Source organism: Mustela putorius, unplaced genomic scaffold, assembly GCF_011764305.1.
Source record: "Mustela putorius furo isolate JIRA1106 unplaced genomic scaffold, ASM1176430v1.1 tig00003836_pilon_pilon_pilon, whole genome shotgun sequence".
NCBI classification, from domain to species: Eukaryota; Metazoa; Chordata; class Mammalia; order Carnivora; family Mustelidae; genus Mustela; species Mustela putorius.
Window position 1 is genome coordinate 10,756,061 of NW_025421989.1, and position 25,956 is coordinate 10,782,016.

The following is a 25,956-nucleotide window of genomic DNA, read 5'->3' on the forward strand; positions in this document are numbered from 1 at the left end:
TAATTGACCAGTCCTGTGACGTTGGTAGGTTACTTAAAAAGAAAACACAAAAACCTCTCCGTGCCTCAGTTTTCTCATCTGTAAAATGGAGTTAATAGTATTCCCCTCATAGGACTGTGGTGAGAATAAAGTGAGTTTCTGTGAGTAAAACTCAGAAAAAAAGCAAAACCCTGGCATGTGGTAAATTCTATGTTTAGTGATTGTTCATTTTAGTATCTACTTTCTCCACCACTAGGTACCAGATTCTGGGTCATAAAGCTTTTGTTCAATTTAATGGGGAGCATATTCTACAGATTAAAATCAAACATCTTAAAATAGCTTCATTTCCCCTCTCCCATTTGCATTTCTCTGGTCTCTCTTCCACAAAGGAAAATTAGATTGCACAGCAAAATGTGACCCATGTACAGTGATTTTTATAATCATAGGACTGAAATAATGAGTTCATGCCTCCACTCTATAGTGGCTAAACAAGAGAAGAGGAAAGAATCAAGGGCAAGCTGAATTCTTCCATTCTACCTCCCATGGTTACAGGCTGTGCCCAAACTTCCTAAGTAGGAGAGCAATTTTTCCAAAGGTAGAGAACCCAGGAAGAGCCTTCTAACCCAATTAGAATGTAAACTGATGCTGAAAGGTGACTACTGAAATGCAGATGGTACCATCACTAAGGCTAATCAACCCCAGGGATCCAAGCAAAGGAATCCATTGAACTGGCTCATCTTTTTCCTCTCCAAAGGCTTAGAGTAGTGGTTCTCAGCCAGAGCAGTTTTGCCCTCCAAGGAACCTGTGGCCATGTCTGGAGATAGGCTTGGCTGTCCCATCAAAGGGAAGGGTGCTACCGGCATCTAGTCTGTTACATTTCCTACCATGTACAGGGTTGCCCCCCCAACCATAAAATGAAAAATTATCCTGCCCTAAATGTTGATTGTGCCATGGTAAAGAAAACCCTAGTTTAGGGTTAGGACAGTTTCATATTGAGAAGTATACCCTAATTGTTTCCTATTTCTTGTTCCCAAGGGTGACATAATTTGCATACATCTGCCCATTAAGTCATGAGAGTGCTTTCAGTCCTGCAAACCTCCAGTCAATTCCTCCACAATTCATACGTAGGTAGGGCTCAGTGGGTGATGACCAGTTCTTTCCCTTACATTAGAATAAGGCAAATTTGTTCCAGCAGCCTACCTTTGAAAATTCTATTTATTCAAATGCACACTCAGTTGAGTATGAAGGAAAACTCCATCCGATCGGCTTCTAAAGCATAAATCATATGGATCCACACACCACACATCCTAAGAAAACAAATCTGTGATGCTATGCATGGCTTCATGCAGGAGGGAAGGCAGGGTCTGTATCTGGGAACTATTAAGTTCACGCTCTGAATATCCAAATTCTGGGAGATGAAAACACATGTGTGTGGGTAGGGAAAAATGGAAGTTCTTTATCACAGCTATTTAGGGAATGCTCAGTGGTATTAACAGTCATAACGAAAGCTTATTTTTAAGTTCAACACGTAAACGTGTGTGGTTCAAGAGGCACACACAATGATGTTTATAGTGTTAAAGAGAAAGCGAGGGCAGTAGGACAATGTTTAAGAGACCAACGATTTCATCCATTCTAGAAAGAATCCAGTGGGAACTTTTGAATTGGGTAGGTGACTACAACTGTGAGAATGCATAGAAAAATCCTCACTACTTGGACCAGCCAGAGGCACAGGAATGGAGAATAACCAATGGTAAACACACTTGTCCACTTGCAGACTACTGCGGGAATATAGGCTACCTCTTGAGCGGCTCTAGATCAGTCCTAGGCCCTGGAGGCCTAGGTCCAACAGAGTCCTGGAATCTAGCCCCAAGCCAGACTCAGAGCCGGGGACATTTCCAACAAATACGTGCCAGGTACAGGTGATGCTGATGCTGCTAGTCTAGACAGCCACACAGAGAACTGAGGGGCCACAGAAGCCCGAAAATGGCCTTCAGTAGCGAAAATGTTATCATTACATCATACCTTTGCTACTCATGTGTCCATAATCACATCAAGGACATTAACCCCAGTGATTCCATGTTGAAAAACTAGCCATGAAAAGATTACCAAACAGAATATAAAGTACTTTATAAAGACATATTTAGATTGGAAATCCCTACAGGTCTCCATTCTCCATGTCCTTGGAAAGGAAACTCCATCATCTCAGCTCTTTTTTTTTCTTTCAAGAAGATTATAGTGCAACGGTGTGTGTTCTCTCTCATCGTTTAACATTTCACCCTATATTCTGCCACGTGTTTGCACACTGTGTTTAAAGAGGGTTTTGTAGATCATTAATTAAGGTAACAACCACTTTCTTAGCAGGCAGGATGTTGAAAAGGTTGTAACTGCTTCCCCAGGGAGGTAGAAGGCATATTTGTTTTTCGTCTTAAAGGTTGAGGAGTTTAGTTGAGGCTTTATCAGACCTGTACGGATTAGGAGTTTGGACTTAATTGCGAAAGCCAGCAAGAATAAATAAATGTCACTGTACTTTGCAATTCCCGTAGACCCCCAGGGTGGAGAGCTGGTACCTGTCAGGGACACGGAGGCCTGAAATGTCTGTAAAGTGCTTTTCTTCCAAGCTTGTTCCATTTTGCTAGGTGTCAGAACAGCCATATTTTAGGGCTCGCGGTATGGAATGCTCTTTTTGCAGGATGTGAAGCACTGTGCAGAAGCAGCCTTTCAGAGGAAATCCCCATCTTTTTAGTGTCTCCAGTTCTTTCTTTCATCCCAGCCTGTTTACCATTATCTCTGTTTTCTTTGCCTTCTTTCCTACTAGATCTTATTTTTCTAGCCCTGGTTTTCTTCCTCGTTTTCTTTTTCCCTTATCCTCAGTGACGTCTCTTCAGACTATCTCATTTTACTCATGCATTCATGCACTCAGTGTAAACATAGAGCACACTTACTATAAGCCATGCACAAAATCCAGTGGACTCTATCCTAGGGATGCTCACGGTCCAGGGAGAAACAGACTGAGAAGCAGACACAACCCCCACGTACACAGGGCACGTATTGGGCTAGAGGCCAGAGGTCTGCTATGGAAACATGCCGGAGGGGCCCCGCGCTAAACGCTGGCAATGCTCCGCCCACTATTCCCGTGCCACTCCTCGTTTCTATATAGGGCGATGGCTTCCAGCTCTAAGTTCTGCTCTGCCATAGTGTGCAGAGGAGGGATCTTAGGCCCCAGAAGCATGCTCAACTCAGGTAGGGCAAGCTGGAAATACTGAGGACTCACTCCAGGAACAGCTCTCTGCCCATAATAGTTGGGGACTACAGATAAATATCCCAGCTTCCTTGACCTTCTGAGGTATGTTCCAAACTGGCTCCCAGTAATTCCCAGTGGGATTGAGCCTGTTACCCACACTCTAACCTGCTTACCGATATACATGTTGAATTGAGATGGTTTCTTCCCCTGCCTCACTTTCCCACTCTCCACTGGTCCCTCCTGAGATCACCACCCAAATAAACTATATGCACTCAAATCCTTGTCTCAGGGCCTTCTGGAAAAGCCAACTAAGACAAGAACCAAACCAACACCTGGGCTCCCTCAAAGTGAACAAGACAGGAGCCCGGAGAGCTGAGCAGATGCCAGGCAAGGAAAGACTTCCCCAAGCTAAGAAGTTGCACTTCCTCCTCAAAGCAATGGGGAGACAAAAGTATGGCTCCTGTGATGGTCCAGGAGGGGCTCGCAATGACTACATAATGTAAAGAGGAGAACAACAATGAAAGGAGGAAACTTTATACACAAACAACAATGAGACCAATACAATACGGGAGCTGCCACCACTTTTTTCCTTGCGATAAAACAGTTACCTCAGGTCTTTAACATCAGTGATCCTTTATAGTTCTATAATCGTCAAACTCCGCCGAAGCTCCAGTTTTGCATACAGACATTTTAAGAGACTTGCTATAGAAAATTTTAAAAGGGAATTCAACGTTAAAATGAGAAGAAAAGCTTCTTCAACTAGTCTCGTTTTGTGTTGTCTGTGCTTTGTTGCCTAGGATGGATAGACTCACGGACGAAAGGTTTCAGGACCGAAACCGGTATGGTGCTACAGGCCAGGTGTGAGTGCCAAGGTTTGGTGAGGACCAACAATAGAGCAGCTTCTGCACTTCATACAGTAGCACCTGGGGAATGCCCACCCATCTGGGTCTTGACCTGGGAGTAGGAGTCGGATGGGTGGAAGGAAGCTAAGAGGGATGTTCAGGCTGACGAGCAGTTGCGGGAAGGTCGTCATGAGGAGATGGGCCCAGCAGAACACTAGGGACATGGCGCCTGTGCGGGAGGAAGACTTGAGGTGCTCCTGAAGTGGGAGCCACCAAAAAGTTTTACAGATGCTCAGATCAGACTGGACTGTAGACATAGCGCTCCCTAAAAACGGGTCGGGTTGGAATGAGACACAAGTTCAGGAAAATACTACTTCAGCCTTTCTCTTTAAACACACTTTGGGGGGCACCTGGGTGGCTCAGTTGGTTCAGTGTCTGACTCTTGATTGTGGCGCAGGTCATGATCTCAGGGTCCTGGGATGAAGTCTTGCATCGGGCTCCGAGCTCAGAGGGGGTCTGCCTGTCCCTCTTCTCCTGCCTTCCCCCAACCCCTGTGTGCTCTCTCTCCCCCTCTCTCTCAAATAAATAAACAAAAACTTTTTAAAAAACCACCTTTAATTGTATAATTAGTCTATGCTTACCTGCAAGCCCCTCCCTAAAGCACAGATCATTATGAGCACACAGTAATTAATCTTTTTGTAATTTTGCTGGCATTACCTTTCCAAATCCAGGATACATACCATAGCCTTTGCAAAGCTCACCATAAACAAGTATCAATACAGAGAGGTCTTTGTGGTTTGAGTTATTTGCAGTAAGAAATGCTTCTCATTATTGCTGTCACATCACCACAAACTTAGTGGCTTAAACCAAGACAAACTTAGGATCTGCAATTCTGGAGATCAGAATATGGGCCTCAGCGGACAAAAAAATAAATAAATAAAACAAAAAATAAACCATAAGGTACTGGCAAGGAAGCACTGCTTCTGGAGGCTTGTGTGGTTTTTGCAATTTGGAGGCTAATCAAGGAAAAAGGCAGGCCCAGGAGAGGCAGCACCACATGACCAGCTGTATGGGATAGGCTTGGCAGAGCTGCACAAGAGGGGGGCGGAATCTTCCAGCAAGGAGCTGTGACCCAGAAGGGAAGAGGGCAAAGGGACTCCCAGCACAGAGGAGGCTTACCTGTCTAGGTGACATCATTCAGCAGCTTGCGGAAGTTTCAGAGAGCTTCAAAAGGCACGGCAGCTGAGGGTCGGTCTTATAACCACAAGGCTCTGTCTTATCACTGGTCCGCAGATGCTGAATGTGGTTTCATGAGGTATGCAAAGCAGGCAGGCTTTAGACGGCTAAAGATCTGCTTGTTTGGACCATCTGAAAAATCATTCAATGTGAAAACCTGACTGAGATGCCAGCAGCCTTTGGAGCTAATAGGTCTCAGCCTACAGTGAAAAAAAAGAATCCAGGGGCCTATACGTAGTGGCCACCTTTGTCTCACTTATGTAATAGAGTTCTAGGGAAGAATCTGATTTCTTGCCTTTTCCCACTTCTAAAGGCCACTCACACTCCTTGACTTACAGCCCCTTTTCTTCAAAGCTGTCTCTCTCTGACCTTTTCTTCCATAGCCACGTCTCCCTCGGACCACAGCTAAGACAGTTCTCCACTTTAAATATATATATGTTTTTTAATTTGAGAGAGAACGTGCTGTGAGTACAGGAGGGGCGGAAAAGGGAAAGAGGGAGGAGCAGGCTCCCCACTGGGCAGGGATTCCCCCACTTGGGGCTTGATCCCAAGACCGGAGCCAAAGTCAGATGCTTAACCGACTGAGACACCCAGGCGCCCCAAGGCTTTCCACTTTTAAGAGCCATGTGACTAAATAAAGCTCACCTGCATAATCTAGGGCCCTCTCTCCATCTCTAATTCTTTAAATTAATCGGAGCTGCAAACTCCCCTTGTCCTGTAAAGTAACGTTTTCACAGTTTCAGGGATTAGGACAGAGAGAGACATCTTTGGTAGCCCTTATTCTGACCACCACACACAGCGATGGTTTCCTGTGACTGAGAGTGTCTGCAGGCCACTTCAGTATATTCCACCCATACTCAAAGCAGCTGAAAGTGGCAGGAGGTGAATGCGTCAGGGGTGGCCCTCGACCAACCGATGAGCGCTGGAGCTGGGTGGCTGACTACCAAGCTTCCTCACTCCTTGGTAGTTCAACTCTGAGTCTCTCAGAGGTTTGAGCTCCATTTGCCAACACTTCTCTGCTGCTCCTTCACAGGCCCTTTCCTGACTTTCCTCCTTTCCCGGTCCCATTTTCCCGCTCCCTCCCTGCACTTCCCATACCCTGTCCCAGATAAACCACTTGCACACAAATCCTTGTCTCGGGGTTGCTTTGGAGCGAAGAGGAGCGAATGACGGTGCAACGCCTTTCACGCCAGGAGCCCAATGACAGTTACAGTCCCATTTAACCCCATCCTCTGACTCCTCACCAAATACCAAACAGACCCTGGAATTCATTTTGTGCCTCAAGTGTGGAAACAGACGGCTAAGGATCTAGAAGGAGCGACGGGTGGCATCCCTGAAGCCAGAATAGTCATTTCTCCAACTTACAGAAAAACGAGAGTATTCCATCTACTGCAACTTGCAGTTGGCATTGATCGAATATTCTGTGCTACTGGGTATTCCAAGGAACTTGACGGGTTTCATAATACAATTCTATTTTCTATGTCCCTGAAATCAGGCCTGTGCTTTCGGCTCGCCTATTATCTTAGAACGGCGATGATGGCAGATATCTTAAAACCTTCTCCTTCCACAGTCTAGCTCTCAATTGCTATAAAATTCTCCATGGTGATGCAGACTGTAGTTACATGTAAACACAACTGGATTCTCATAAGAAGATCAAACGGAATGAGAGAGAGGTCTGGCGCTTTCGTAATCACAGCTCTAATTTGTCTTCTATCAGTATTCTTCTTCTTTATAACAAGCTCTTTGGGGACGAAACACTTAAGCTGGAGTTATTCCCATCTGATTGAAGAATTATCACCAGGGAGTGCATCCTTTTAGAGAATAAGTGATCGTGGCTCCGAGTAGAAGCGCGTATATGGAAATGGCCCTTATTTCCTTTTTTCTCACTCTAAGCTGCTGGACAAACCCTAGGGTTCACTTATTCGGGTATTTTGTAGAAGGCTTGCTTTGTACAGAGTTCTGTTTTAGCTAAGGGGAAGTGGGGATATGAAAACTGCTTGAAACCTGTTTCCATGCAGCTGTGGGGATCCATAAGAAGAAAAATGAAGGGCAACACTTTTCTAATATGGGGAAGAGAATGTCAAGAACCATGCAGAATTACAGGTGGAGCTCTGGCAATTTGTAGGAGTGGAAAGTACTTCTTGCAATGTTAACTGTAAAGTATTCTAACCTCATCATGTTATTGTGAATAAATAAGATAGAACTAAATAATTAAATAATTAAACAGGCAATGAAAATTCTGCTCTGCAAGGTGGCAGTCAGTGCTCACCAGAAAATGGCCTCATCCTACCTTGCCGACCTATCTCTCATTTTTATCAGATGAACCCCAAGAGCTTGCCACACTCAGACGTTCAAGATGAAAGTGAGAGTCACTGATGTGGAAACCTCCTTTGATCTAAGGCAGAGGTTCTCAAGCAAAGATTATTTTCTCCTTGCCCCAGGGGACACTTGGCAACTTCTGGAGGCATTCTTGGTCCTCACAACTTGGGGGGGGGGGGGAGACTGTGTGTGCTGTTGCCATTGAGTGGGTAGAGGGCGGGGTTGCTGCTAAACTTCCTACAGTATACAGGACATAGCAGCCGCAGCGAAGAATTATGTGGTTCAAATGTCAACACCAAGGTTGAGAAGCCCTGATCTAAGGGTCAGAGACATGCTGTGCACACAGATGACTGTGGTTTTGAGAGAGAGAGAAAAAAATTTAGCTTTGTGAGGGCAACCTGTTTGTGAACAATGCTACCACTCCTGGCAGGAGTAATTAGGCTAGTATAACACAAAAGATTACCCAGTCAGAAAAACATTTTAATTAGGAATTTCCTCTTTAGTCAATTAGTTCTTTCTGTAAATTTGGGCTCTTTTTGTTTTTGTTTTTGTTTTTACACCAGACAGTAAAAAATGCATCCAAAATATGGTTCTTTGCCCCGGTGAGAGGGGTATGAATTTTGTTGGGCATATAATTTAATTGCTTTTCAAGAAGTTGACATGAGTGTAAACATTAGGATGTTAAGTTATTGAATGTTCCCACTTCATTTCACTCTGCTGTTGGATTTATTCAAGAGCAACAGAAGTCACACCAGAAACGAGCCCTCATGTTTTCTAGAGACGAGGCAACCTTCTAGAGCAAAGTTCTTGATCCTGCCTGTACATTACCATCCCCTGGGAGTTTCTTAAGTTCTCTGTGCACAGATGCCACCCCAGACCAAATGAGTTAGTATTTTGGGGGAGTAGAAGACAAGTCGAGGCATCTTGATTTTTTAAAGACTTCCCGGGTGATTTCAACATACAGCCAATTTTGAGAACCACTGCTGTAGAGGCTCATTTTCTTAGAATATCTCGTGTTGACCAGAAGGAGCGGCATCACCTGGAGCTTGTCGGAGATGCAGACTGTCAGGCCCCAACCCAGACTCCTAGAATCCTAATCTTTGGTAGAACAGGATCCCCAGGAAATTCACAAGCACACTGACACTTGAAGTGCTGCTCTGAATGTATTGCAAATAGTCTATTTAAAAAATGTACGCATATGGCAATAGGTGCAGTCTAAAACAAGGCCCATGATTAAGGTATAGGGAAATGGCCCAAAGCACAAAATAAAATGAATTGTCTCCTGACGAGAAATGTTAAGTTCATCATTATGGCCGCTTATGTTTACCTATTACCTATGTTAAAAGCTACTTACCTATTTTAATTCTGAAGGCTCCTAATCAAATAGAAAAATCTAATCCTATGTTGCAGGTTTTTGTTTGTTTGTTTGTTTGGTTGGTTGGTTGGTTTTCTTAAGAGTAGCACTAGCTACCTGGTGGCTTGAGATTATCCTCCTGGCATTGAGAACCCAATGAGAACTCCAAGCAACACCTTTGCCCGTAAGTGAGAAGGTGGCCTCTCAGCTCCGCAGACACGTGCACGAGGAGGAGAAAGTATGAAATGCCATCCAGTAGAATGCATGCCAGGCTGAACAGTTTCACCTTAGTTAACAGCACTGAACTGTGCTCACATGTATGATGGTAAAATAATTGTTCTAAGTAGTCAGACGACTCTATTCTGGGAAGCACAAAATGCTTCGGATTAAAGTAGTTAGGCAGTGAGATTTTCCTAGGCAATTTAGGAGGTTTGTTAAATGTCGTACAGCCAATTCCTGGCTGCCAGACCTTAGATGCCTTAATTCGTCATTGAATCATCAAATGCTCTTTCACACTTCCTGTCTTCTAGGACAGACTGATAAAAGGAAAAAAAAAAACCCATAAAAATCCGTGTCCTAAAGCCAGCTCGCTTCATCCCCGCCAAGTACCCTGTCAACATGTTTCATTAGAGCACCCTTTTCTGGAATAATTTTGCCATGTGAATTTCTGCCCTCTTAAAATATATATACCTTTTTCTCTTCAAACCCTACAAAGCAAGAGGTGAGAGAGAAGCGTGGCGTAGCGAAACGAGCTTCTGCCAGGAGTCCTGCGGGTTGGATTTAGATCCTGGCTGGTACTCTAGTTGGTGGGTGATTTGGAGTCATTTTCAAATCACTCTGGGTCTTGGTTTCTTCATCCGTAAAAAGGGCCTAATAAAGCCCTTTCTCATGGAATTACTATTAGAAGTAAACAAGATTATGCATGTAACAACAGTGCCTTGCACACAGCCAACACTCATCAAATATTTTCTTTCTCTTCCCTTCACCTGTTTTTGTTTTTTTTGTTTTTTTAAAAAACCCTCAGGAAAATGTTATTGGATGGCCTCTAAAAAGCAGAGGCTGTTCATTATTCTTTCAATCTGATGAGCCTGTCATGTTGCCTGGTACATACTTGGTACTTAAGAAAAATTTGTTGAATGAATTACTGGTTTCTGCTCAGGGCTTATAACTCAGTGGTCTGAAAGTGGAAAACTAGCCAGTACTAAATTATCAGAAGTCATGCCATTTCTTATATGGGGCGTGGCAGATGTAGACAGCTATGTCTTCTTAAGAATCCAGCCCACTGGCATCTCATGTCTAGCCCAACACACAGATCTGGAGGAAAAGGAACCTCCGGCTCCCTGCAATAGTATAATTGAGTTCTTTTGGCAACCTCATCTCCTGTTCATGTAAAATGCCTCTGACTCTTTAAAATGATCCTATGTATTATTTTGATTACTTGCCCACTATTTAGTGCACAAAAGGCTCACAATTGTATTATTAAAATCCAACCTAACAAATACAAGCATTTAGGAGAGAATAGAAAAAAGGTGTGTTTCCTGCTCAACGGGTGGCAGAAAAGCAGGAGGCAAGAGCCTTCTGGAGGGAGCTTTAATTTGAGCTAAGGAGGGAAGGTTGAATTGTCATGCAGCAGACAGACAAAAGTCAAAGAGAACCATTGGACAGAAAGAATGGGACATGTAAAGAGCCCAGCACAACACCTGATACATAGTAGGCCATCTCTCAGATCTCCTGTGAATGCCCACCCAGAGCCTTCTTCAGCATGACGCAGGACAGCTACAGTAAGCTCGGACAGAAGGGTTGACTGTCAGGACTCTCTTGTGTATTTACTTAGAAGTTTATTTATTTATTTAGAAGGCTCTCATTTCGATTTTCCCATGACTAGCACATGCCTGTCATATGGTAGATGCTCAGTAAATACTTGACGAATGACAACTGATGGTGACAGAACCAAGTAAGGCCATTCAACACAGTACTTTTCAAACTGTGGGGTATGACTGACTTGTGCCTCGTGAAGCCAGTCCAGTGGCTCAACACCAGTTCTTTGGAAAAATACAAATTAGGGGAAAAACTGGGAAATTATCAGAGTGCATCCTGTCAGGGAAAAGTCAATAGCCCTTTGTGAAACTTTGGTTTCTGTTAGATATACTAATGCATGTGGGAGTGTGTGTATGTGTATATCCTGGTTGGCTGTGGGAAAGAGGCTTCCTACTTCGGGTCATGGCAAAAGAGTGCCTTCAGCCCTTATCAGGCCAAGCAGATGAGTTCACCAGGTCTTCTCTGGTTTAAACCTCTGCAGACACACTTAGGAATCAGTCACAGATCGAGTCGCAGGGTCCTTATTTGGTTGCTGTGACGGCAGGGATGGGAGGTGGCCCTTGCGTGAAGGACCGCACTTTCCCCAAACTCCCTGCGCCACTGGCCCTGGTTCTACCAGCGTGCACCCGCCCCTTCCTGAGCACTGGGATGCCCATGGCCCCGTGGGCTCATCACACAGTAGCCTGTGCCTGCAACGTGAGAGCTGTTCCGTCCTCAGTGGGGTGTGACATCGGCCTTATCAGGAGGCACTAACTGAGGGGAGAAAAGGCACCTGCCCAGAACTTATGTCTATTCTTTATGAAGATATATTTTCTTATAACCATGTAAGGTTTACTCTTTGCCTTTGATCATGACTGTTGCACTGACATCTTTGGAAAGGAAAAGGAGACGGATTCCCCATTATATGCCAAGTACCCTTCACACACTTTAAGACCCAGAAACTCAACTGGTTAACAGTTAGCTCAACAGAGAGCCGTATTATTTTCAAATTGTGCCCGATCTCTGTCTTCTGTGTTCACTGCAATCAATCTTCCCTCTGGGCCTATAGACAAGTTTCTGTCTGAAATCTTAAATCTGGTAACCATAGTAATGAAGCAGAGAGAAAGGAAGGTCTTGGGAATGTACTACAGATACTCTGGGGGTGGGGGTGGGGAAGAAACCAACCAGCCAACCAACCTCACTTTATGATTTTTCCATTTTCTTTCTTCTATTTTTTTTTCTTTTTGGCAAGAGTTGCTCGTAAGAAGCTACAGTTGTAGGGAGAAGAGAGCTAGGGCATAGATGATCTGCGAAACCAGACAAAAACCTGGAATAATGGAGCATAGACCGTGTTTCTGGTTCACTTTGCTGCTCTGAATGTCCTTGGGAAAAAAGCACTACAAAAGTGCCTCCCTGTGCTTTACAGGGCTCGTATGCTTCCGTAACTGCTCATTTTAAAACAGAACCTACAGTCCATATTCATTTGAGAAGATCTAGTTTACTGGGATCATTCAAATTCAGGAGGAAATAATGATTGGCCGGAGGAAGCAGGTTTCTAGTTGTTCACCTGCAGAAAATGTGTTTGTTCCATGGAAGATGAAGTGATGGCCCGCAGATGTCTCTTTCCTCGGGCCATGCTTCACTGCCCCTCTGTCAAAGCCTCCTAATGCTTCTTCAAGTCATGCCTGGGTGATGCCATCATGACGTTCACCTGTCTCTTCCAAGTAGAGAGGAGGGGATCCAGGGCAACACTAGAGGTCCAGTCTCACTGATTGAGTTCTCAGTTCCTGAGTTTTACTGAGCTTCCGGCAGCAGCAACCAGCTTACCAAACCCTGACGGCCCACGGCACTGCCTCTTTTCAGTAGAAATCGAGCAGTGGGAGGGAAGAGAAGAGATGGCTACTTGGAGGGTTGATATTATTCCCTGTGGCCTGTAGGCTTCAAAACGGAATGAAGATAGGACTCTATGAATACGGTGGGTTGACCTCCAGAAATACACCCATTCGGGGCCTAATTCTTCATATAATGTGAGGTTATATGTTACTATTTCAGGGGTTTCATTATTCCATAGTCTGTATTTTATATATTCCATATAAGAATCTTATTTAAAATTATAACAGTAGTAAGGGACCTGTTGCTTAAGTGAAACCCTTGGAAATAATGAAATAAAATACTGTGCAAGTCAAAGATAACTGAAAGAGAAACTATACCTGAACCAATCTGTTTCTGTGGGGCTAAGTATAATAGAGCAGGGTTTCTCAAAATGGGATCAGAATGACTAGAAACATCCAGGAGGTCAAGGAGGGTCATAGCAGGGCACAGCTTATTGAATACATCTTTCCTGCACATGGGTCAGCACCTTCCATGTGTTTTGTCCTCCTAGACTTCTTATCTTAGTAATTTTCATATGATCAGAGATGACCACAGTTAGTAGGTACAGAAATGGTAATCTAGTTGCTTAACAGACATGTTAAGTCTATACCCAACATCTCTAACAAATGGTTTGAACATCTCTAGCAAGAAGGAATTAATTACCTTCCAAGGTGTTGTGCTCCATGTCCAGTCACGGAGTTGTTAAAAAAGTTCTTCTTCACGGTGAGTTGACTTCTGTCTACCTGTAATGTCAACCATTTGTTTCTGATTAGCAACCTGGGAGCCATTATTACAAATGCTCTTCACTCTTTTGAAAACACCTGTCATATGAACCAGGCTCATCTGTTTCCAAGGCCAGCCTCTCTTTTTCCTTCTGTGGTTCCTCAAGTGGTGTGCCTTCGGGGACATTCTGCACGCTTGCACCTCACTCTGTCCTCGGGCTATTTTGTTTGTATCTCATACCCCTTTTCCTATTCAATGACCCAAGCACAACAGTCCATAAGCTGCGATAACCATGACATTCTCTCTTTCAAACATTTGAATGAAGAGTACTCTAATTAAATGATAGATGATAGCAAGGACTTGAGTTGACAGCGTCCCCATAGGTTTGAGGCTGGGTTGGCCCAGCTGGAATATGCATAAGTAAAGGAAGCTGAAAGGAGAAAAACTGAAAACGGGAGAGAATAATGGCCATGAGAGATTGAGAACAATGTCATTTCCTGACTTGATCACTGGAGTTCCTGGGCTGGGGAGCCCTGCTCACAGCCTCATCAACATCCTCATCGTTACTAACATTTATTGACTATATACTATATATCTGGCACTGTTGTAGGCCCTTAATATGCATCATCTCACTGAATCCTTTCAAAAACCCCAAGGCAAGTTGTTGCTATTTCTGTCTCACTGCAGAGGAGACTGATGTATGCAGAGGACTGAGTCCTCTAGCCAGCTCCCACACTGGTTAGTGGCAGGGCCAAGATTTGAAACCAGGATACAGGGCACTGCTTCTGGATCTGTGGAGACTCAGGAGATTTTCTTACAATACTTTTTATAGTAATTTCTTGAAGAAATTCCCCCAATTATTTAAGCCACCGTGAAGCAGGTTTCTGTCCTTTGTAACAAATCCTCCCTGATTAAAATACAGAAATATTAAAAGATACTAAGTCCTGGCCAAAAGGCACAGACAAGTGCCTTTGTGATGCTGTGTAGTTGCCTTAAAAAATGGGCTCAGTTGATGAAATAAGGCTGCCTCTTGACATGGCTCACTTTTCTGGAACACTCATGTATATCTTCCAGAGGCAGGGCATTTCATGGTGCTAATAGAGAAAGGATGACATTGAACTTCTCCTTAGTTACTCCTGCCTAACATTACCTCTTCCCTATTATCCTGTTGGTCTGTATTTTCCTTTACCATAGCACATATCACATTCTATTGGAATTATTTTTCTGTGTCTGTGTTTCCCAACCTTAGCACTATTAAGATTTCAAGCTAGCTAATTCATGCTTTGCTGTGGCCAAGTGTCCTGTGCGTTGCAGGATGTTTAGCAGTATCCTGGCCTCTATTCACTAGATGCCAATAACACCACCTCCTCCTCCCTTATGACAACCAAGAGTTCTCCAGGCATTGCCCAATATCCCCTGGTGGGTAAAATCACTCTTGGTTGGGAACCACTTGTCTACATGTTCTAAACCCCCTGCTGACTTCAAGGGCAGGACACTTTTTCATTCTCATTTCTTTGCAATGTTTGGAACATTAAGATGCTTAGCAAGTCTTTTTTAAAAAAGATTTTATTTATTTGATAGTGAGTGAGAGAGAGAATGACAGGGGAGAAGGTCAAAGGGAGAAGCAGACTCCTCATGGAGCTGGGAGCCGATGCAGGACTCGATCCCAGGATTCCAGGATCATGACCTGAGTTGAAGGCAGTCGCCCAACCAACTGAGCCACCTAGGTGGCCAGATGCTTAATAAGTCTTAACTGAATAAAACTATAGTAACTTACATTAAAATGGTGTTTTGTACTTATAAGCCTGGAGTACCTGTATTATCTGTATCTGTCTGGGTTTAGTCAGGAAAGCAGAGGCACTAAGCATACTACCAGAATAAGGGGCTTAATATAGAAATCAGGGTTTATATAAATATGAGAGTCACTACAAAAATGAAGCTCTGGAAGGCTATCGTCCGAAGGGAGGACTTGAACCTGAAGCTCTGGGTAGAAAAGCAGGTGTTCACAGGGAAACCTGAGAAGCCACCATATCCAGCCTGGAAAGTGAGACCATAAAATGGGAGACCACAGAAATATCTGGAATCCTACTATGTCTAATAAAGTAACCTCATCTGACACCTACAGGCCCCCAAACAAAATAGCCTCTGTCTCCCTTCTACCTCTGAAATCTCTCAAATTCTTCTTACTGACAAACCTTAACATAGAACCCATCAAGAAGGGAATTGTGGGAAGTGTAGTTTTCCCCAGCCTTAAGGCAGGCTCTTCAACAGGAATGGCAGTGTCAGGTAAATGACAGCTAATCTTAACAACAGATATCCTGAGCCACTTTTTGACACCAAGTGCACGTGCGTGTGTGTGCGCGTGCACACACACAGGAGCAGATAACGGTCCAGGGAATCTGGCAGTCACAATCATCCAAGTTAGGAGTTACGATTTTGTTGCTGCTGCTTTCTTGTTTCTAGTTTGGCAGAGATCTCATCCTCTGAATACCCGTCCCCTTCAGTCAATGCTCTGTAGACAGTCACAATGTTCACTTTGTTTGCACCCAGAACAGATGGCAAACTATGTTAATAATCGAACAGCTCATACTCCAGATGGAAGATGTTCCCCTTCATGCTTCTTAGAATTTCGGGTGTCTTGTGAGCATTCTTGCTAGACCAGAATTGACAGAGATTACGAGGAAAGAATTTCCAGACACAAGACATTGCTTCACTCTTGAGGAAATCGAAGCCTCACCAGCATGTTACCAACTTCTAAACTACTCTCTAGGACCACAGTCGACATGAAGTGAAAACATTTCTGCTTTGTAGCTTTTGTGCCAGAAGTCAAACAATTACTTTTAAATAATGACTTCCAGTCCATTAAAAACATGTCACTTTAAAGAAAATTAGACTCCAAGTATACACTGAAAGGATATATATACTTCAAAGACTGCATGGCCCATAACATCTAAGATATTTACTATCTGGCTCTTCACAGAAAAGGTGTGCTGACATGTGGGCTGTAAGGAGGGCAGTGGGACTTGTCTCTTACCGAGTCAGGTGAGATCCACTGGAGAATTTTGAATTAATGAGGATTTCCCTTATCTCACATTTTAACAGGATCCCTCGAGTTGGGGTCCTGAGACTAGACTCAGTTGTTGGGAGGGAGGATCTAGAAGCCAGGGAATGAGGTAGAAGACTATTACGGGAGTTCTGGTGGGAATGATTCTGAGGATCCACCGTTGGGCAACTCACACCAGCATGCAACACTGGAGGTAAAGGTGACTAGATTCTGGTTTGGAGATGGGGCTGATTGGACTTGCTGGTACTCCCACACAGGTGCAAGGGAGGCCAGAAAATGCAGTCTTCCCATGTGCAACATACGGGACCAGTTAAGACAGGGCCTCTTCAGTAGGGGTGATTTTGTGATGTCTGGCAATGTCTGCAGACATTTTCCCATTATTGCAACTTGCAAGGAAAGGTGCTACTTGTGTCTAGTAGGTAGCATCCAGGGATACTGCTAAATACTCTGGTCCTAAATGTCAGTCATGCTATAGTTAAAAAACCCTGAGCTGAGCTAAAGGAAGATCCACCACTGGAAGAAGAGAGAGAGTTGGGTTTTTGTAGACAATTAGGAGTTTTAGCCCAGTGCCATCCCTGGGCCCCAACTCCTGCAAGGTATTTGTAGCCTGTGGCAGGCTCAGTTCTGGAATCCCAGCTCATACCACACCTGAGGCCTGTCCATCCTCCTGGCCCACATATTCCCCCCATCACTGGAGGGAAGCTTTGTCCTGCATAGGAGGCCCTGTGGGCTTTTATTTTCACCTGGAGACTTGCAGAAATAACACGTGACCCAGGCAAGGAAGGAAGTTGTGTAAAATGATAGCTAAATGATGTACGGCTCCACAGGGCACACATTCATTTGTTTTAAGACAAAATGTTCCATTAATTAGAATTTCACGACATGAAAACAATGTTTGGTGATGACATAGATTTACAGGAATTATATTGTGTTCACCAAACCCAAATGGATGGCATATGAGCTCAGACACCCTTCATGTTATGCAAACACTCCTTAGTCTTTTGCTATGGGTGATAACTGATAAGGTCTAATTTATTTGGTGAAATATTTGCATATATCTAATATGTACTATCTTTTCATTTACCTAGCATTATTATTTTGACTTGCAAATAGATGCATAAATGAAAAAATGTTTTGTATTCTGGCATATTTGTCTATGCCATTTATTTTCTTTGCAAATGAGCATACATTGTTTACTAAGATTGTTAATGAGTTTGATCTAAATTTATGTATTTTCACACTATCTGGGATGCTCACTAGCTTACCAGTGAACCAAAAAAATGGACAGTGTCTCAAAAATAGACCATAAACACCTCAGTGCTTGAGTGGCATTGTTAAGTTTAAATTTGCCCTAATTTTATGTCAGGTCAATATGTAAAAATAAACGACATGATAAGCATGATAAATAAGCAAGGAAAGCATTTTTTTATTATAACAGATTTTTTTCTACTATTCATTTAAGAAGCATTTTCTTTATATACATATATTCGACATAGGAAGCTTCAGCCGAATATAATTCTAAGTACTAGGGTTATCAAAATATGAGAAACTGGGTCCCTATACTTGAAGGTCATCAAGGAACCTGACACGTAAACAGCTGATTTTAATATGATGCAGCAGATTCTGTTATAGAAGCAGGTACCAGATGCTTCTGAGGAGAAACCCATGACGCAGCCTTAGGGGTCAAAAATAGGCATCCTGGGGGCACCTGGGTGGCTCAGTGGGTTAAGCCTCTGCCTTCAGCTTGGGTCATGATCTCAGGGTCCAGGGATCGAGCCCCACATCGGGCTCTCTGCTCGGCGGTGAGCCTGCTTCCCCCTCTCTCTCTGCCTGACTCTCTGCCTGATCTCTGTCAAATTAATAAATAAAATCTAAAAAAAAAATAGGCATGATGAATGCCTGAATGGCATGATGGCGGAGTGGGGTCTTTAAGGATATGCAGGAGCTTGTCAGGTGAAGAGAGGGGAGGGGCTTTCAATGCAAAGGGAAGCAGCTGACTAAAATCACAGATCACGGAACCCCCATGAGAGAAGTAGGTATAAGGCAGGACATAGGGGACCTTGAATGCCACACAAAGGAGCTTGGGAGTGGTCATTAAGGAGATGAAACTGTCGAAAGCTACGAAGCGTGGGAATAGAGGCAGTGGGCCAATGGCATTCCCTCAATCTCACAACAGCAGAAAGCAGGGCTGCTTCAAAATTCGCGGGACCTGGTGCAAAATGAAAATGTGGGGCCCTTGTTCAAAAATATGAATTTTAAGATGCCTCTAGCAAAGCATGGAACCAAGTATGAGCCGTTCTAAGCACTGGGCCGAGGTGTGACTGCACCTATGCATGCCCACGAAGCCAAACCTAGCAGAAACTATCAGGGCAGGGGTAGGAAGAAGATATTAAAACCCTTATTTACATACTCTCTAGTCTCTGGTTGGGAAGAAAACTCTTAAACCTATCAACCAGCTAGAGATTAGTCTTAAGGCAACGTAATAGCCAGCATTATAGTCCTATACTCAAACTCAAAAGATGGCCAAATGACTAATTTCCTCCTTTTAAAAAGGAGGAAATGGGAGAGCAAAAAATCCGAGGGACTCTCCTAAACCTACACATTTAGGAGATAGTAAAGATGTGAATTCAACCAAAGTCTTCAGATTCGGTGTTAGTGTTTTCCTCTGCTCCTCTGCAGTATCCAGGCTCTCATGTCTGTAGTGAGAGGGATAGCAATGGAAATTCGTAGAGGCTGCAGAAAGAACTGCAATTGGCAAAGAGAGGGAGATCAACTAAGAGGCAATCACTATCCCCTTCTCTGCCCCAGGGAGCATATCCTTTCTAAGCTTTTATTCCGAATCAAGAGGATCACAGCCAGCACAGGACCAGCACTGTCCCAGGGAACAGGGCTCCAGAGATGACTTTAGCACACTCTCAGGAGCTCACCCTCCAGTGAATGAAGACAATAAGACAAATAAGCTACCAAAATCCAGAGTTCCTGACTACCCAATTTTTAATATAACTGGGAAGAAAAATTTTAAAATAATAATAAAAAGGAAAGTCGAGAATGTAGTCTAAAAGCCAACAGGTAGTGAAAGAGTCTTTTCCAGGTGGGCGCTATCATAGATGATTTGCACATTGCCTGGGGTTTCTCGGCTATCTTACTGTGGAGACCCTCACCAATTCTGGAAATTCTAGGCACATCTGACCACCAGTCCACCTTTGTACATATCTCAGGGTGTGTCTTGTATTATTCTCTATGCCCCCCCACCCCAGAAAAACCAAAGGTCTTATTCATCTTTTGCTTCCCATGGTTCTGAAAATAAAGCTCTAAGCAGGTGGCATAGTTTGCAAGGCCCTATACGACCCAGCCCCGCTCACTTGTGCAACCTTGTGTCACCCCACTTTGCTCCCGCACTCCGGGAGCCACCCCACCATCTCTCTGTGGCAGCAGACCCTCCCGTCCCAGACATCTCCCCACTCTGCCTACACCTCTTTAATGCCTTTGCTTTTCCAAGTCTGTAACAAAATCGCACTTCCTCAGGGAAAAGCTTCTCCCAAGTGCCAGATGAGACCAGGCCTCCCATTAATAAACTCACATAGCATCCTATAACTCCCCTCCAGAGCCCTTGTCAGAGTTAGCAATTATGTACTTCTGTGATTAGTTTAATTTACATTTGTCCCCATCTCAGGACTGGGAATTCTTTGAAGGCCAGAAATTGATCTCTTTTGCTTACCACTGGATCCCTCACAAATGGCCCAGTGGCTGGCATCTCCTTCAGCATTTTCTGTCAGAGTACTCAATCTGAGATTAGACTCTAACCAGAGTACTTTCTCCACCATGCATCTCTCTTAAGTTGCTTGCCTCGACTGTTGTCCTCCAAAGCACCCATCTTTATTTGTGTGTAAGTGGGTAGGAGTATTGTGCGTGTGAATACCCATATGTATAAATGTGTGTGTATGGAGAAGTGTTTGTGTGTTTGCATGCATAGTTTCTTTACTTGGTACTGTGGGTTTTCCCCAAGAGACTGTAAACTCCAAAAAAGTAGAAATTTTGTCTTCTTGTTTACTGCTGTATGCCTACCTACCATACACCTGGCATATAACAGGTCCTCAATGAATCTTTGTTGGAAATACAAATATATGATGAGCAAGTGCTCAAGAAATGAATACCAGAAGTTCCTTGTGCAGAAAGTAACATGAATGATATACTGCATTGAAAAAGAGCTGCTGCAAAGATAAGCTTTTTGGGGGGGGTGGTATTTACTGTCTACCCAGAATGACACTGAGGCTTTTAATTCATTTTACCAGATATCATTAAAGAACAAAGGGTTATATTTGGTTTACTTTACTTCAAATTTGTTGTTCTACAAAGTTCAGTCAGATTCTTCATTCATAATCTTCAACAAAGCTATTTGGGATTTGATAGGGACAAATTTATAATAATCACAGACTTTCAGAGTCTTTGGAATCAGACAGTTTTGGGATCGGACAGACCTGAATTTGAATCTCAGCTTCAACAATTATTAGCAATATAACTTTGGAAAGCCACATAACTTCTCTCAGTCTCAATTTTCCCTGAAAGCATGTGGTTTCCATGGTCAGTTTGGTGAAAGGACTTACTGTAGTTTTAAGGGCTTAGTGCATAGTTATAATCAATTAACTATTCTTACTTATTATTCATATCGATCCCCAAGTCCCTGTGACTCAAAGGAGGAAACTTAGGCCACAAGAATTAAGAATTTCTTAAGACCATCTTTCCTGCCCAATTCCAGGCGTTAGAAATCAGCAGGCCTTACAATTAAACATTATCCAGCCTTCATTTGATCAGGGGTCTTTTTTTCAGTGATGGGGCAGGGGGACCTGCTGTGTTTGGGCTCACAGTAGTGTTTTTCTTTTTTAAGAGGTGGGAGAATAGTGATGGGGGGCAAAGGGAGGGAGTATGGAGCCTGATGTGAGGCTCAATCTCACAACCCTAAGATCATGACCTGAGCTGAAATCAAGAGTCCATTGCTTAACCGACTGAGCCACTCAGGTGCCTCACCATGGGCTCACACTGTTTTCTAAGGAGGGCCAGAGACTCCATTATGTTCTTGCACTGATTGAGGCTCACTGCAACCTGGAGTTCCAATGGAGGAACTTCCTATTCCAACAGAAGAGAGACTCAACCCAATCAAAGAATCTGGTTGAGAAATGTGATGGAAAGAGGTTTTCCCTACACCAGTTTTTAGAAACCATTTTCTTTCCTCCTTTCCAGGGCATAAAACAAAAATTGTAACTATGGGCTCCCCTAAAATCTTTCATTTTATGAATACCATGTTCTTTAATTATATTGAAATCATTTGCTTATGACAAAAAATTCACTACAGTGCAATTCTGGTGAGCTTTAGCTTCCATTTCACATCTAGACAAGAACTATTCCAAATACAGGAATGAGTAAATTTTACAATAAGTAAAACTGAGGCATGAATTAAATAAAATGACAAATCTCAAATGAATTACATAGCGCCATGACAGTGCTTCAGATGGCAGGATGGGATTTACGGAGATTTTCTCAAAGTGGGATATAGAAATTGAACGTACTGAAGGTTTGGATGATTCACTTTCTGTGAAAATTTAATCAGTGAATAACAAAAAAGAGGGAGCTAGAAGTATTTACTGTTCAAAGTTACTGAAGATAGTGGGTCAGCAGCAATACTTATCTAATTGGTTTCCTGGCTAATTAGAAGTGGAGAATATATGCCTGAAATTCTTTCCTTACTGGGAAGATCTGATTCTCCCTGTTAATATGTTCAACTAAGCTGTGCTTACAGATTGTTCTTTCTTTTAACTTTAGCTTACCCATGACTCAAGCTCATCTCCATTTTACCCTCATATAGGAATCTTGCCATATTACCATAACATTTTATTCTGAACCTGCTATAAAGGCAATTAGTCATTCATTATAACACAAAAATTCAAATTGGTTGCAATTATGTTTTCTGAATCGAAACCATACCCTTTGATGTGGATAATTTAAGGTTCTATATTTAAAATGCATTGAATGAGTCATAACGGTAAATAAGAAGACCCTTAAACTAGCATTCATATCTCCTGCATGTGAAAAATTAAATGGATAATTTCTACCTACGACAAATTTATTTTTGTGTGGAGAATTTTAAAGAATGGATTTAATTAGCTGTAACTATGCTCAGAAGCATAATTTGAAGTACCGTTGAATGAATGAGGAAAGTGTTTTCAAGAATAGGAAAAAACCTTCTTAAAATTCCCTTTTGTTTATTACTCAACAAACGTTTATTAAGCAGTCACAGTTTGCCAGGCAATGTACCACTTAATGATAACCTAACCTGGCATCCTTCTACTCCAGCTCTGGTACTTAATTGAATGAGTTCATCTTTTTGGCTGTCCATTCACAGTATGTGAGGAAAGACTACAGGAAGTAAATGAATGAGTCGGTCTGAAAAGAAACATGGATGTGGGTATTTAGGTTTCCTTTTGTTCTGCGTGCTAAAGCAGGTTACTAGCTAACCTACCTTTTCTATTTCTTCAGGGATCCAGGGATTTAAAAAGAATCTTATCTCACTCAGGCAGTGATCTATATGCTTAATCATGACTTTCTAAATGTTTATAGAGGTGAGAACAGCAATTTATAAGATTCTACAGATACGGAAAGGAAAAAAAGCACAGTAAATTTAGTCAGATAAGGGGAAATGCACTTTGAGGAATAGTTCCCATTCGAAAAGTAATTTTAGACTTAATAACATAGAATAGGTCCAGCATTTTAGAGCTGGCCCTTAAAGCTCATCTAGGTCACTGGTTTCTAACCTTCTGCACTAGAGTTACTGGATTTTAAATCTCCCTAGAAACTTTAATTCGCTTGGTCTGGATGGGGTTAGGAGGGGAGGTGGGCATGCATATACTTGTAAAACATCCCCAGCAGTCAAAGTTGAGACCCACAGATCTAGTCCAGCCTTGACATTTTTGGTATGAGGTCCCCGAGGCCTGCTTTTAATTAATTCTTTATTCTTTTTAAGTAGGCTCCATGCCCATTGTGGAGCCCAACCCAGGGCTTGAATTCACAACCCTGAAACTGAGTCCTGAGCTGAGATCAAGAATCAGATGCTTAACCAACTGAGCCACCCAGGCAACCCCCTGAGGTCTTTAAAGAATAAATAGCTTGCTTAAGATCAACACAGCTTAAAACCCTTGGAGTGTGACCTGTAACCCAAATATCCAAATTCCTACTCTGTACCTCTGTCTACAAAACCAACTGGCACTGTTTCTACTTCTCTCACTCAGTAGTTGAGATCTAATTACCAGTTAGTACTAGAAAGTCCAAGATAGCGTATAACCCATGGGGCTCCCAAGTCTTCTCCCCCTAATGACCTGTGTTTTTCCTTTCTTGCTGAGTACTGAAGAAGTCTTCTGATAACACTGTAATGATTAATATATCTGTTTACTCCACATTTTAAAATACTTATTTAAAGTTTTTGCATCTATAAAATGTATCAATCACATTTTAAGGCAAAGAAAAAAGATTCAATATTTGAAGCTAAGTACAATTAAAGTCTTCATTATTGAGCTTTGGGCACATGAAAGTACTCTAGTGTCAGGCTGGGTTTTCCTAGCCAGCTTCCTTATATGAGAGTATCTTTAGGTTGAACACTTCCACCAGGTTCTTAAAGCTCCTTGCAAGTAGGGTGCTTGTCCAACTTCATCAACTGCTTCTGAGTACCTAGCAAAATGTCTGCCATAGACTCAACACTTTGTTTTCATTGTCACATGAAAAATCCTTTATTACATTTTGTTAAGAAATGAGATAGAGTGTCTTAAACCAACTCGTATAGAACAATCCCATATAAATTAAAGTACTTGGGAAATGATTTTATAAAGGAGGAGCTTTACAGTTACTTTATTATAAGATCTTTGGCCTGATTTTCCTGACATAAATTTGTCCTTGCTGTACCATTTGGATTACAGTTGGGCTCTCATTCAGACTATGTTAAAGTACTTCACTCCATATATCTTTTACACATGGCTGAAGGGACAACTGATATGCAATAAACACTGATGAAATAAAATTCATACCAAGTTTTCTTGTGTTTTGGGAAATATAAGCATTGGTATTATCCGGCAAAATAAAGAGTGCAGTGCCTTTGATGACTCACAGGGTTGAACAGAATTGTGGAAGGCCTTGAACTCATTTTAAGAGACGATTCAATCAGTGGCTATTTAGAACAAAATTTTTATTTTTATTATTTATTTATTTGAGAGAGAGAGAGACAGACAGACAGACAGACAAAGAGTGAGAACACAAGCGAGTGTGGGGAGGAACAGAAACAGAGAATCTCAAGCAGACTCCACACTGAGTGTGGGCCAAACACAGGGCTCCATCTCATGACCCGTGAGATCATGCATGACCTGAGTTGAAAGCAAGAGTTGGTCACTTAATTGACTGAGCCACCCAGGCACCCCTAGAACTAAATTTTTATTAATCAGGTCATTTCAATCCCACCATTTCAACTCCACCATTTTGACCCAACCACACATCAAGATTCCATGCTCTACAAAAGCTATTTGTACTTTACCCGAACGTTGCAGTTTTTCAGTGTTTTATCTAATTCATGTAGAAATAATCAACATAAAAAATAGTATGGAGGTGTCTCAAAAAGCTAAAAAAAGAACTACCATAATATCCAGCAATCACACTATTAGATAGGTACCCAAAGAATAAAAAAAACACTAATTCAAAGGGATACATGCACACTGAAGATTACTGCAGCATTATTTACAATAACCAAGTTATGGAAGCAGTTCAAGTGTCCATTGATAGATGAATGGATAAAGAAGATGTGATACATACAGATACACATGCACACATACTGGAATACTACTAGGCCATAAAAAAGAGTGAATCTTGTCATTTGCAATGACACGGACGGAGCTAGAAAGCATAATGCTAAGTGAATAAGTCAGTCAGAGAAAGACAAATAGCACATTTTACCCATATGTGGAATTTAAGAAACAAAACAAGTGAACACAGGGGAAAAAGAGAGAGAGAGAGAGAGAAACTGAGAAACAGACTTAAATATAGAGAGCAAACTGATGATTACTAGAGGGGAGGTGGGTGGGGAGATGAGTGAAACAGATGATGGGGATTAAGAGTACACTTATCATGATGAGCCCCGAGTAGTGTAGAGAATTGTTGAATCTCTGTATTGCATATTTGACACTAATATAACACTGTATGCTCACAATACTGGAAATAAAATAAAACACTTAATTAGGGCATCTGGGTACCTTAGTCGGTTAACTGTCTACCTTAAGCTCAGGTCATGATCCGGTATCCTAAGATCAAGCCCTATGTTGGGCTCCCTGCTCAGTAGGGAGTCTGCTTCTCCCTCTCCCTTTGCCCCTTCCCCTGCTCCTTCTCTCTCTGAAATAAATAAAAATCTTAAAAAAAAAACTAGATTGCCTAAAAAAAAGCTGACACCAGACCATTAGCCATGGAAGAAATATTCACCACTGCACAGTCAATGTTTAATCTG

The 25,956-nt window shown here is 42.5% G+C and overlaps 1 protein-coding gene across 2 annotated transcripts in view; it reads left to right on the forward strand.

The window, feature by feature from the left end:
- Positions 1-25,956, forward strand: part of GLRA2 (glycine receptor alpha 2) — a 178,383-nt gene that overhangs the window by 150,303 nt on the left and 2,124 nt on the right. The window lies entirely within an intron of this gene.